Raw genomic sequence first — 11545 nt, 5'->3', positions numbered from 1 at the left:
GTCGTGCAACCCAACCCATATTTTGGGCGCACCTTTCAACCAATGTTTAATTGTGTATGTTTTCCTCGAGCATACTTCCTTATATCATTTGATCTGACAAATGTTATCTCCTTGTTCACTTAATGGTGGAAATCCATCTTTTGGGAATCTCGGTGAATTGCCGTTGAGTTCACCAGACACCTCCTTGTCCTCTCCTTGGGTTAATGATGGACTCTTGTTAACGGAAATCACTTCGTAGTTCATTTCCTCGAGAATCTTACAATGTCATCTCGTCAACTTGCGTTACATCTTTTCTTCTCAGATATCCTAAGTCTGAGGTATCCTGACACCAATCGGATCTGAATCTCGGTCAGATATGATGGTTGGAACATATTTCCAAGAGTTATAAGAATGGTATTTATGTGACCCGGTAAGGTGCTGTCGTGCCTAGCACACCTGGCCGGAGGCCATGTTGTTATAGATTCCTTTCCAACAAGGTTATCCATTCTTCCATGAGGAAACTGTAAGACTTAATCTACAAGTTATTCCTGATGAATCCTTCGTGTTTCCAAAGTCTGATCTTCACCTGATGACCATGTCAATGCTATCTCGAAGCATGTCTATGGTACTCCGATTTTCAACAAGACCATTTGAAGCCCAATGCTAAATGTTTCTTGCTCAATTACCCAAACACCGTTGTATGGGCAATGTCATGAAAATTCTCTCCCCTACCTAAAGAGTTTTCTACATAATATCCTGTCATGGATATCTTGCTCTGCTTGTCCTGGGGAAGGATATACCCCTGATATACGTGTTTTAAGCACATCTTCCTTCCCGTTGTTTTGTTCAAAATTTCTTGTAAACCACTTAACCGAGCAGTGGTAATCCCCTGCTTAGGTAAACACCTCGGTGTACCTTCCTGTCTGGTGTAACCCTGTTTCTACTGTTGATAACTTCCGGTAACCGCCGATGGACGAGAACTTTGCCTATTGGTCCGCCTCGTTCAACGAGCAGGAAAATGGTTCTCTTCGTCCCTCGCCCTTGGTACCTATGTTGTTGCCGACATGACCCATAGACTCTCCTCTGACATGCCTTGCTTACATGATTGTGCAAGACGTCACCGCCTTCCTACTTCTAACCCACATGGTGGGCCCATAACCCACAGGTCCACTGGATCGAAACCTGACTCTCCCGTACAACCCTGTTTCTAGTGGTTATTCCCCATGCTTGGCTTCGTATTTAATTCATGGGCCACCTTCCTAGTGCTCTATTATGGTATCAGACGCAATACTTACTATCGCTACTTTGAACCCCTTTCTCACTCTGGTTCGGACTTCGAGCAACCACCTATCCGCTTGGAACCTCTTATTGTACCTTCGTACCTTACTCTCGATGTATTTTATATGTTCAACTCAAGAGATAATCTTATGCTCATTCATTGGTTAACCCCAGATTGTTTCCCTCATAAGCATTATGTCGTAGCCGAGCTGCCCCTTACCTATTCGTAAGAACGATGGAGTTCCCGAAGAAATGATGACAAGTTTATCATGATGCATTGGAATAAAGAATTGAAGACATCAACGAAAGGGATTAACTTCTTCGAGAAGGTTCGTTAGAATTTCGTAATCAGACCTTTCCCCCTTAGTTCCACTCTTAAATCTCGGGACGAGATTTCTTGTAGTGGAGGAGAATTGTGACGCCCGGATAGTTACACTACAGTAACCCTCCGCTAAGGATGCCACATCACCACGATTACTATTGTTCATCTTGAGATGATTCAAAAACCGATTCAAATTGAAGTTCAAAATCAAGCAAACAATAAAAATTTTCAAATTTGAAAACTAAAAAGTTCCTTAAGTAAGAAATAATTCAGAGGCAATTATAAAATTGCAACTAACGTTAAATGGATCAGTTGAGTGACCCTAACAACCTCAAACAGTGGCAAACAACAACATTTGATAACCTTTTAATTAATCTAAATTTAATATGAATTAGTATTTCACCCAAACTAATTTTTGATGCAAGGATCTAATGCACTACAACTTATGAGCCAGCTCCCATATTTTATAAAAATCATTTGGGTGCTAAACATGTTGCAAACCGGAAAATAATAATAATAAAAATAATAAGGAAAGAACCCCCCCCCCCACTGGGCCACAGCCCAGCTGGCCTCTGGGCCAACCAGGCCGGCCCAGCCGGCGCCTATAGCCCCTCGGGCGACCGAACCCTAGTGACCCAGCACCCCCACTCCCCTCTCGCTTCCCCCTTCCCCCCGCTGGATCTGGATCGGTGCGCAATGCCCCGACTCCACCACCACCTCGCCGCTTGCCGAGCGCCGCTCGCCGAGCGCCTCCCGCTGCGTCCTGGCGACCACGCCTCATCGCCTGGCGCTGCTGGCCGTCGTCTTCCCCGCGCCCGTCGCCGGATCGCCAAGCGCCGTGCCTCCTCATCACCGGCGCCGCCCCGCCCGTCGCTCGCCGTCATCCTCGCCCTCCTCCCCGTTCCTGGACCGAGAAGGCCCCTGACGCCGCCATCCGCCACACCGTCGCCGGAAACGCATCTCCGGCCCCTCCCCCGAGCATACTTTGCACAACTACAGGGCCGGTGAGGACCTCCCCATCCGACCCCATCTTCCCTTGCTCTGGTCAACCGCTGTCGCACGCGCACCCACTGCCCCCGCTCGCCCTGTCTCACGCCGAGGAGCCTCCGCCCTTCTCACCGTGGCCTCGCCTCGCAACCGGCCGCCTTAGCCGCCTATCCGCGTCGCCGGCACCTGGCCGCACCGGCCAGGGTCGCCGCCATCCCCGCCTCCCAGCACCCCGGCCACCCACTGGCCGCTGACGGCCCTCTCGTGCAACCCCGCACCGGCGCCAGGCTGCGCCTCTTGCTCTCGCCCCTCTGCCCCGCCCCCGGATATCGGCCTCCCCCTGCTCCGGCGCCCCTGCCGTGGCCGGCGACCAGGGTCCGCAGCGCCCAATCGGGCTGGGCGCTAGCGCCCGATGCCCGCGCCGACTCCACCCGCTAGCGCCCCGCCCGCTAGCCTCTGTGCCACAGACAAACGGGGCCCACGCCCCAGAACTTTTTAAAAAAAAAGAGGAATTAAAATAAAAATAAATTAATATTTATTAAATAAATAAGTAATAATTAAATTAACTAATTAATTAAGGAATTAGTTAAGTTAATTAATCATAATTAGATTAACCTAATTAACTAATTAGTTAAATTAAACTGTAATTAGATTAACCTAAACCCTAATTAATTTAAATAGAGAATGACAGGTGGGTCCCACTGGACCCACATGTCAGGGTTGACTCAGTCAACCCCTGTTGACTGCTGACGTCAGCATGACATCATGCTGATGTCATAAATACATTTTTTCGAATTAATTAAATAAATAATTAAATTCCAAAATTGTTAAAATCTTTTAAAAATCATATCTTTTAATCCGTAACTCGGATTAAAATATTTTCAACATGAAAGTTGCTCAGAACGACGAGACGATTCCGGATACGCAGTCCGTTCGTCCACCACACCCCCCTAACCTATCGAACCCGCAACTTTCCCCCTCCGGCTCCTCTGCCCGAAAACACGAAACACCGGGAATACTTTCCCGGATGATTCCCCCTTGACCAGTACCACCTTATACCACGTTAGGGCACGCCTAGCATCGCTTCTTGACATGTCATGCATCGATATGCATCTGTTTACTTGGTATTCATTGTTTCTTCCCCCTCTTCTCTCCGGTAGACTACGAGACCGACGCTGCTGCTGCCCAGTTCGACTACGGAGTTGACGACCCCTCTCTCTTGCCAGAGCAACCAGGCAAGCCCCCCCTTGATCACCATATATCGCCTATTCTACTCTATACTGCTTGCATTAGAGTAGTGTAGCATGTTACTGCTTTCTGTTATACCTATTCTGATGCATAGCCTGACATTGATGCTACACCTGTTGATACCTTACCTGCAATCCTAAATGCTTAGTATAGGATGCTAGTTTATCATCATTGGCCCTACATTCGTGTCAGTCTGCCTTGCTATAATATTGGGCCGTGATCACTCGGGAGGTGATCACGGGTATATACTATACATACATACATACTATACAGATGGTGACTAAAGTCGGGTCAGCTCGAAGAGTACCCGCGAGTGATTCACGGATTGGGGGCTGAAAGGACCTTTGTCCCGACGGCCCTCTGTGTGGATCTTTGTGGCGGAGCGACAGGACAGGTTGAGACCGCCTAGGAGAGAGGTGGGCCTGGCCCTGTTCGGCGTTCGCAGACACTTAACACGCTTAACGAGATCTTGGTATTTGATCTGAGTCTGGCTACGAGCCTATACGCACTAACCATCTACGTGGGAGTAGTTATGGGTATCCCGACGTCGTGGTATCAGCCGAAGCACTTCAGACGTCAGCGACGGAGCGGCGCGCGCCGAATTGGACTGGAACGCCACTAGGGCTAGGTCTGCTTTCGGCCGCCCACGCAACGTGCAGGTGTGCTCAGGGCGATGGGCCCAGACCCCTGCGCGCTTAGGTTTAGACCGGCGTGCTGGCCTCTCTGTTTGCCTAGGTGGGGCTGCGACGTGTTGATCTTCCGCGGCCGGGCATGACCCAGGAAAGTGTGTCCGGCCAAATGGGATCGAGCGTGTTGGGCTATGTGGTGCACCCCTGCAGGGAAGTTAATCTATTCGAATAGCCGTGATCTTCGGTAACAGGACGACTTGGAGTTGTACCTTGACCTTATGACAACTAGAACCGGATACTTAATAAAACACACCCTTCCAAGTGCCAGATACAACCGGTGGTCGCTCTACCTCAGGGATATGAGGAGGGGATCGCCGGGTAGGATTATGCTATGAGATGTTACTTGGAGATGCTACTTGGAGGACTTCGACCTACCCTCTTCTGCCTGTTGCAAGACGAAGGTGACCAGAAGCGTAGTCTTCGATAAGACTAGCTATCCCCCTCTTATTCTGGCATTCTGCAGTTCAGTCCACTGATATGGCCTCCTTACACATAGACCCATGCATATGTAGTGTAGTTCCTTGCTTGCGAGTACTTTGGATGAGTACTCACGGTTGCTTTCTCCCCCCTTTTTCCCCTTTCCTTCTTTCTGGTTGTCGCAACCAGATGCTGGAGTCCAGGAGCCAGACGCCACCGTCGACGATGACCCCTACTACACCGGAGGTGCCTACTACTACGTGCTGCCCGCTGACGACGACCTGGAGTAGTTTAGGAGGATCCCAGGCAGGAGGCCTGCGCCTCTTTCGATCTGTATCCCAGTTTGTGCTAGCCTTCTTAAGGCAAACTTGTTTAACTTATGTCTGTACTCAGATATTGTTGCTTCCGCTGACTCGTCTATGATCGAGCACTTGTATTCGAGCCCTCGAGGCCCCTGGCTTGTACTATGATGCTTGTATGACTTATTTTATTTGTAGAGTTGTGTTGTGATATCTTCCCGTGAGTCCCTGATCTTGATCGTACACATTTGCGTGCATGATTAGTGTACGATTGAATCGGGGGCGTCACAAGCTGCTTATTACTTTCCGAGCATCAAGCTCACCACATATGTGTCTTTTCCACGTATGTACCTTTTCTTCGCCATTATATGCATTGATATGACTTAAGCTGGGTTTCCTGGCTCCTGTGCTTGTGCCCTACGTTCCCGTTAGTTCGGCTAGGGCATAAAGGGAGCACCTCTGCGATTGTTATTGCCGGGTCATCCGGATGTGTACCTCAGACTGGGTGAAGCCAAAGCTAGCGTTCTTAAGGGAATATTCGGTCGGCGAACTAAAGATGTTTTTACTTGTCACATTATGAACCCCCAGATGTTATGTATGTTGTGGGTTTTTTCAAACACAGTTCGGACATGCACGTTAACGCATGCTGACCCAGGGAAAGGAACCCTTAACGGAACTATTCTCTCTGGAAGATTTATCTTACGATCAAAAGTTAATATAACATAACTAGCCGGCTACTTGTCTATTCAAGCAACTATGACCCCTACACCTGGTTTCCAAGTGTACCCCAGTATATCTTACCGAGCGGGTATTCGGAAACACTCCGCACCTTCGGGTCCAGAGGTCAAAGTGAAAAGGTCTGCCATGACAATCGTTTTCCAATCCATCTAGGGACAAATTTGTCAATTGAAGTACATAGTCACTTGGACTCAAAAACTTCTTCCTCTATGCCATCCAACAGGCTATCTAGCCTACAATCCTGTTGGGAATACTTGGCGGCTACTTGTACCTGGTCATATACCAAACTAATGGGAATTTCTTCTCCATTTGACCCTACAGGTCTGACCCGGGCCATGTGATTCGGGTCGAGCTTGGTATACTGAGTTTTCACCATTGCCCAGGCCTCTCGCGCACCTTCCCGGCAGGCCGATTTCTTCCATAATCGGAAGCGCCGCCGCGCTCCCTTGAATAGCTGTACAAGCCCCTCCATACTTCCTAGAGGGGAGTCCGATGGCCATAGGGCCTTGGCAATACTTTGCATCGCCTGCCGAGCTCGCTCGTGCATTTGTGACAGCTCTTGTAGGAGATCGCTCGACGATCCGGACACCTCCTCTTCGGGACGGCCCATCAATATACCTACAGACATAATTATTGTCAGTTTCTTTCCTTGCCAAACTATGTAAAAGTAAGTCCAAACACATACTAAATATGCCGCCTCGCAGCCTCCTATTCTCCTTCACGGAGTCAGCCAGCTGGGCATGCACATCTTTTAGTTCCACGCCTAGCTCGGTGTTGGCATCTTGGAGTTTGTTCTTCTCCACCCTGACCTATGTTAGTATACATTCGCCCGCGGCCAGTTGCCTTTGAGCTCCTGGACCTCCCGCTCGTGCGACTTCCGATGCCTCTTCCAGATGATCTGATGACTCTTCCATAAGATTTGCACCTGTATTAATACTCCTGGTATATGATCATGTTTTCTTGATAGAGGGGAACATTACCAGATGCTGCCTTCTTGGATTTCTCCAGTTAGGCGGTAGCAGCAGTTAGCTGGGCCGGACACTTCTTCAGCTCTTGAGACAACATGTTGTTCTGCTCTTTGAGCACCTGGGTATACAACGATCCTTAAATCAGTTGCTTAAACTGCTTCAAGTCTCGGGGGCTACTGGTATATAATTATCAGAATTGTGCAAGTATGAACTTACCCGCATATCTTTCAAATACTGATCTGTGGCTTTGGAAAGCCCATCTCGAGCAGCTCAGATGTATGCATCACCCGAGTTGAAGGCGTTGAAAGCCTCTTCTGAAAAACCAGGGTTGCAAAGAGCGGCCCGCCAGCGCTGATGATTCATGGCGCTTTCCACTTCGGAGTTTGTGACGGATACTTTATCCGAATCCTCCGTAGAAGGACAATCCGGTGTCAGTTCCGCGTTGGCCTCAGTCCTCGAGACAGGGTCCGGAATCCGGCTAGTAGAGGCATGACCGGCATGATCCCCGGACATAGTCCGGCGAATGTTTTTCCTGATAAGACACAACGGATAGTGTCATACATTAAAATGACAACCATGGAACATATTTTAAAAGCATACCTCTTCGATGAAGGCTCAGCCATATTTCTATTTGCCTTCCTCTTCGAGGGCCTTCCCGACGCAGGCGCTGCTTTCCCGCGAGTCGCTTCTGGTGCAGCATGGTGCACCGATCGCCTTCCCTTTAAAGCATAAGATAGTGCGGTAGTTAAGGCGGAAAGAGGAAATTCTCTCGAAGGATAAGTCTCCTTATTACTTACATGCGACGCAGGGAGAAGGTCGGGATAGTTAGCAATGATGGCCACTTCTGTGCCGTCATAGCTCGTGTGGTAAAACACACCTTCCCCGAGCTCCACGAATATATCCGGATCCTCCGGGGTCAAGGGCTCGGTTGTGGTCCTCTGGTTGTGGTGCGGGGTTGTGGATCTCCGTGGTGATTTTCCGCCATTCCTGTTATAAATGGACGGATTAATATTTATGAAAAAGGACTCAGGGAGTAAATGGAGTAGAGTAGTGGGATGGAAACTCACCCAGCTGGGAGGGTTGTACATGGAAAATCCATCTTTGGGCTTAATGCGGATGAACTCCTCTTTCTCCCCTTTGTATAATCCGGATAGTATTTTTGCCAAAGCAGCGGAAGTGTCCGAACCCTTTCGACCGTAGCGGGTGGCATCATCTTCTCCATTGAAGTGCCACATAGGGTGCCCTCCGTATTGGAGTGGCTGAACCCCTCGCATTATGGATATCGCCATAACCTCGACTATTGACAATCCGGATTGAGAGAGCATCTTTATCCTGCTCATCAATTGGTGGACTTCCGTGCTATCTTCCTCCCTAAGACTCCGGGGACGCCAGCTGAGGCGCTTCTTCAATGGGGCACTTGAAAATTCAGGAAGACCCCTTCGGACTGGGTCAGGAAGGGAGACGTCCTCCACATAGAACCATTCATAAGGCCATTCTTTGGATTCCTTCTTCGGCGTGCCAGATAGGTATCCGGTCCCGGCGATGCGCCATATCTTGGCTCCGCCCACTTGGAATATTGATCCCTCTTGATTACCAAGGACGAGGCAAAACAACTTCTTCCATAACTCGAAATGGGCCTCACAACCCAGAAATAGCTCACAGAGAGCAACGTAACCTGCGATGTGCAGGATAGAGGCAGGAGTAAAATTGTGCAGTTGGAGGCCATAATGCTCCAGAAGCACTTGGAGGAACAAATGGATTGGAAATCCGACGCCTCTCAACAAGTAGGGAACAAACATATTCGTTTCCCTGGATGGGTTGGGGTACTTCTCCACCTGCTCCCCACCATCAAAGGAAGCCAATCCGGCTCGAACGGGGACTAGATCTACGGGGGAAGAAATCCCTGGGAATGCAGCTTCAGCAGTTGGCCGTGGGATACGGAACACTTTTCCCAATTACCATGTTCGGGGCCGTGAGGGCGGGAGGAAGAGCTGGGAGCGCTAGCCATGTTGGGGTGGTTTCTGCTGGCAAGCTCTAAGGATTCTGCGCTTGGTGTGGGCTGGATCTGAAGATCCCCATCTCTTTAAATAGACGGCTTTCTTGTATGGTTAGGGTGGTAAGTGAAAAAATGCTCCGACCTCTCTTATTCGCTCGACACGTGGAAGCTGAAATCATGAAGGTGCAGAAGCCGATGAGCGCGACATTAAATGGAGAGACGGATACTGCTCTTTAAGTCAGGTACTTTGAAGTACTGGGAGAAGGAACCCGCCTTGCAATGCCGAAGACAATATGCGCGCCGGACTCATTGTCATTGAAGCCTGGTTCGGGGGCTACTGAGGGAGTCCTGTATTAAGGGGTCCTCGGACAGCCGGGCTATGTACATGAGCCGGACTGTTGGGATATGAAGATACAAGACGAAGACTTCTTCCCGTGTCCAGTTGGGACTCTCCTTGGCGTGGAAGGCAAGCTTGGCGATTCGTATATGTAGATTCCTTTCTCTGTAACCGACTTTGTGTAACCCTAGCCCCCTCCGGTGGTTATATAAACCGAAGGGTTTAGTTCATAGAGACAACAATCATAATCTCATAGGCTAGGCTTCTAGGGTTTAGCCATTATGATCTCATGGTAGATCAACTCTTGTAATACTCATATTCATCAAGATCAATCAAGCAAGAAGTAGGGTATTACCTCCATAGAGAGGGCCCGAACCTGGGTAAACATTGTGTCCCCTTCCTCCTGTTACCATTAGCCTTAGACGCACAGCTCGGGACCCCCTACTCGAGATCCGCCGGTTTTGACACAGATAAGAGGCATGAGCTAAAATACTTTATCTACTTGGATCATATGCACTTATGATTGGAACTCTAGCAAGCATCCGCAACTACCAAAGGTCATTAAGGTAAAACCCAACCATAGAATTAAGTATCAAGTCCTCTTTACTCCCATACGCAATAACCCACTTACTCGAGTCTATGTATTCTGTCACTCACTCCACCCACTATAAGAAAAATTATGAACATATTGCAACACCCTACACCGGGATCCCTCATGTTTGCGCGACAGGGAGGGCACTGTAGGACAATAGCATAATAAAATATACACTCATACCAACCAAGATCACGATTAACCCATAGGACAAAATAGATCTACTCAAGCATCATAGGATGGCAACATATCATTGGATAATAGTATGAAGCATAATGCACCATGTTCAAGTAGAGGGTACAACGGGTTGCGGGAGAGTGGACCGATGAATATAGATGGGGGAAAGTGACGGAGTTGTTGGTGAAGATGAAGAAGTTGTTGGAGTAGATCGCCGTCACACGATGATTGCCCTTGGGGTGTTCCGGCACCACTAGGAGAGATGGGGAGAGAGCCCCCTCCTTCTTCTTCTTCCTTGGCCTCCCCCTAGATGGGAGGAGAGTTCCCCTCTAGTCCATGGCCTCCATGGCTGCGGAGGGGCGGGAGCCCCACCGAGATTGGATCTCCCTAGCTGTTCTCTTCTCTTTCGAGTTCTTGTTTTCTGGCCCTTCAGAGTTTCTTAAATTCCTAGAGATCCATAACTCCGATTGCGCTGAAAGTTTTACACGATTTTTTCCATAAATTATCTTTCTTGCGCCCAAAGAAGGGCCCCAACCGGCTTACGGAGAGGGGACAAGAAACTTGGGCGCAGGAGGGGGTGCGCGGTGTGCCCTGATTGGTTGTGGAGGCCGCGAGCCTCCATTTGCATTGATTCCACCTCGCAAAAATCACAAATATCCCAAAATAATTCTCTGTAAATTTTTATCACATTTGGAATTCGTTTGATATGGATATTCTGCGAAACAAAAAACATGCAACAAACATGAACGACACTGGGCATTGGATCAATAGGTTAGTCCAATAAATCATATAAAATGTTGCCGAAAGTATGTGAAAGTTGTATAATATTGACATGAAACAATAAAAAATTAAAGATACAACGGAGATGTATCACTAACCGATGCTTCTAGGGACTTCCTAGATAGTTGTGCTGGTTGTGTTTTCAGCAAATGAACTATTGAATGATATGTCTCCAACGTATCTATAGTTTTTTATTGTTCCATTCTATTATATTACCCATTTTGGATGTTTATGGGCTTTACTTTACACTTTATATCATTTTTGGGACTAACCTACTAACCGGAGGCCCAACCCGAATTGCTGTTTTTTTTGCCTATTTCAGTGTTTCGAAGAAAAGGAATATCAAACGGAGTCCAAACGGAATGGAACCTTCAGGAGTGATCTTTTTGTAACAAACGCAATCCAGGAGAGTTGGAGCGGACGTCAAGAAACAACCGAGGCGTCCACGAGGGTTCCCGGCGCGCCCTAAGGGGGTGGGCACGCCCCCCACCCTCATGGGCCCCTCGAGGCTCCCCTGACCTACCTCCTTCGGCAATATATATCCACGTACCCTGAAAACATCTAGGAGCACCACAAAAAACTATTTCCATCGCCGCAACCTTCTGTATCCGCAAGATCCCATATTGGGGCCTTCGCCGGTGCTCTGCCGGAGGGGGAATCGACCATGGAGGGCTTCTACATCATCTCCAAGGCCTCTCCGATGAGTAGTGAGTAGTTTACCATAGACCTTCGGGTCCA

The sequence above is a fragment of the Triticum aestivum genome, chromosome 7B (assembly GCF_018294505.1).
Source record: "Triticum aestivum cultivar Chinese Spring chromosome 7B, IWGSC CS RefSeq v2.1, whole genome shotgun sequence".
In the NCBI taxonomy this organism is placed as follows: Eukaryota; Viridiplantae; Streptophyta; class Magnoliopsida; order Poales; family Poaceae; genus Triticum; species Triticum aestivum.
This window is presented reverse-complemented; position numbering follows the sequence as displayed.